Source organism: Taudactylus pleione, unplaced genomic scaffold (genome assembly GCF_031769625.1).
Source record: "Taudactylus pleione unplaced genomic scaffold, aTauple2 ptg000550l, whole genome shotgun sequence".
Classification (NCBI taxonomy): Eukaryota; Metazoa; Chordata; class Amphibia; order Anura; family Myobatrachidae; genus Taudactylus; species Taudactylus pleione.
In genome coordinates this window covers 415,001-417,500 of record NW_028284952.1, presented here as the reverse complement: position 1 = coordinate 417,500, position 2,500 = coordinate 415,001, and the positions used below count along the sequence as shown (strand labels likewise).

The 2,500-nt window shown below is 37.3% G+C and overlaps 1 non-coding gene and 9 pseudogenes across 1 annotated transcript; all 10 read right to left on the bottom strand.

The window, feature by feature from the left end:
* Nucleotides 1-92: 92 nt before the first annotated feature.
* LOC148484727 (5S ribosomal RNA) lies at nt 93-211 on the bottom strand (annotated as a pseudogene).
* Nucleotides 212-327: 116 nt separating this feature from the next.
* LOC148484726 (5S ribosomal RNA) lies at nt 328-446 on the bottom strand (annotated as a pseudogene).
* Nucleotides 447-562: 116 nt separating this feature from the next.
* Nucleotides 563-681, bottom strand: LOC148484725 (5S ribosomal RNA; annotated as a pseudogene).
* Nucleotides 682-797: 116 nt separating this feature from the next.
* LOC148484724 (5S ribosomal RNA) lies at nt 798-916 on the bottom strand (annotated as a pseudogene).
* Nucleotides 917-1,267: 351 nt separating this feature from the next.
* LOC148484723 (5S ribosomal RNA) lies at nt 1,268-1,386 on the bottom strand (annotated as a pseudogene).
* A 116-nt stretch (nt 1,387-1,502) lies between these two features.
* On the bottom strand, nt 1,503-1,621 carry LOC148484722 (5S ribosomal RNA; annotated as a pseudogene).
* A 116-nt stretch (nt 1,622-1,737) lies between these two features.
* LOC148484721 (5S ribosomal RNA) lies at nt 1,738-1,856 on the bottom strand. The gene has a single exon (XR_015871716.1). It is a non-coding gene; the product is annotated as a 5S ribosomal RNA (ribosomal RNA).
* A 115-nt stretch (nt 1,857-1,971) lies between these two features.
* On the bottom strand, nt 1,972-2,090 carry LOC148484720 (5S ribosomal RNA; annotated as a pseudogene).
* A 117-nt stretch (nt 2,091-2,207) lies between these two features.
* LOC148484719 (5S ribosomal RNA) lies at nt 2,208-2,326 on the bottom strand (annotated as a pseudogene).
* Nucleotides 2,327-2,442: 116 nt separating this feature from the next.
* LOC148484718 (5S ribosomal RNA) overlaps nt 2,443-2,500 on the bottom strand; it is a 119-nt pseudogene continuing 61 nt past the window's right edge.

Sequence of the window (2,500 nt, the reverse complement as noted above, 5' to 3'; positions counted from 1 at the left end):
GCTTTTATTTCTTAACTCAAGTAAATTCAATGTTAAGTTGAAAAAATTAAATGTAAAATGTAATAGAAAAAATTGTTATGGCAGTATAAAATTACCTACAGCACCTGGTATTCCCAGGTGGTCTCCCATCCAAATACTAACCAGGCCCAACACTGCATAGCTTCCAAGATCAGACGAGATTGGGCATGTCCAGTGTGGTTTGGCTGTAGGCGCTCAAAAACATTAACTTTAGACCTCTATTACTTCTTAACTCAAGTAAATTCATTGATAAGTTGAAAAAATTAAATGTAAAATGTAATAGAAAAGAATGTTAAGGTAGTATAAAATTACCTACAGCTCCTGGTATTCCCAGGTGGTCTCCCATCCAAGTACTAACCAGGCGCAACACTGCATAGCTTCTAAGATGAGACGAGATTGGGCATGTCCACTGTGGTTTGGCTGTAGGTTCTCAAAAGTGTTAAATTTAGACCACTTTTACTTCTTAACACAAGTAAATTCATTGATAAGTTGAAAAAATTAAATGTAAAATGTAATAGAAAAGAATGTTAAGGCTGCATAAAATTACCTACAGCACCTGTTATTCCCAGGTGGTCTCCCATCCAAGTACTAACCAGGCACAACACTGCATAGCTTCCAAGATCAGACGAGATTGGGCATGTCCAGTGTGGTTTGGCAGTAGGTGCTCAAAAACATTAACTTTAGACCTCTATTACTTCTTAACTCAAGTAAATTCATTGATAAGTTGAAAAATTTAAATGTAAAATGTAATAGAAAAGAATGTTCTGGCAGTATAAAATTACCTACAGCTCCTGGTATTCCCAGGTGGTCTCCCATCCAAGTACTAACCAGGCCCAACACTGCATAGCTTCCAAGATCAGACGAGATTGGGCATGTCCAGTGTGGTTTGACTGTAGATGCTCAAAATCATTAACTTTAGACCTGTATTACTTCTTAACTCAAGTAAATTCATTGATAAGTTGAAAAAATTAAATGTAAAATGTAATAGAAAAGAATGTTATGGCAGTATAAAATTACCTACTGCACCTGGTTTTCCCAGGTGGTCTCCCATCCAAGTTCTGACCATACCCAACACTGCACAGCTACCAAGATAAGACGAGATTGGGCATGTCCAGTGTGGATTGGCTGTAGGTGCTCAAAAGTATTAACTTTAGACCTCTATTACTTCTTAACTCAAGGAAATTCATTGATAAGTTGAAAAAATTTAATGTAAAATGTAATAGAAAAGAAAGTTCTGGCAGTATAAAATTACATACAGCTCCTGGTATTCCCAGGTGGTCTCCCATCCAAGTACTAACCAGGCCCAACACTGCATAGCTTCCAAGATCAGATGAGATTGGGCATGTCCACTGTGGTTTGGCTGTAGGTGCTCAAAAGCATTAAATTTAGACCGCTTTTACTTCTTAACTCAAGTAAATTCAATGATAAGTTGAAAAAATTAAATGTAAAATGTAATAGAAAAGAATGTTATGGCAGTATAAAATTACCTACAGCACCTGGTATTCCCAGGGGGTCTCCCATCCAAGTACTAACCAGGCCCAACACTGCATAGCTTCCAAGATCAGACGAGATTGGGCTTGTCCAGTGTGGTTTGGCTGTAGGTGCTCAAAAACATTAACTTTAGACGTCTATTACTTCTTAACTCAAGTAAATTCATTGATAAGTTGAAAAAATTAAATGTAAAATGTAATAGAAAAGACTTTTATGGCAGTATAAAATTACCTACAGCACCTGGTATTCCCAGGTGGTCTCCCATCCAAGTACTAACCAGGCCCAACACTGCATAGCTTCCAAGATCAGACGAGATTGGGCATGTCCAGTGTGGTTTGGCTGTAGGTGCTCAAAAACATTAACTTTAGACCTCTTTTACTTCTTAACTCAAGTAAATTCAATGATAAGTTGAAAAATGAAATGTAACATGTAATAGAAAAGAATGTTATGGCAGTATAAAATTACCTACAGCACCTAGTATTCCCAGGTGGTCTCCGTTCTAAGTACTAACCAGGCCCAACACTGCATAGCTTCCAAGATCAGATGAGATTTGGCATGTCCAGTGTGGTTTGGCTGTAGGTGCTCAAAAACTTTAACTTTAGACCTCTTTTACTTCTTAACTCAAGTAAATTCATTGATAAGTTGAAAAAATGAAATGTAAAATGTAATAGAAAAGAATGATTTTGGCTGTCTAAAATTACCTACTGCACCTGGTATTCCCAGGTGGTCTCCCATCCAAGTACAAACCAGGCCCAACACTGCATAGCTTCCAAGATCAGACGAGTTTGGGCATGTCCAGTGTGGTTTGGCTGTAGGTGCTCAAAATTATTAAATTTAGACCTCTATTACTTCTTAACTCATGTAAATTCATTGATAAGATGAAAAAATTAAATGTAAGATGTAATAGAAAAGAATGTTATGGCAGTATAAAATTACCTACAGCTCCTGGTATTCCCAGGTGGTCTCCCATCCAAGTACTAACCATGCCCAA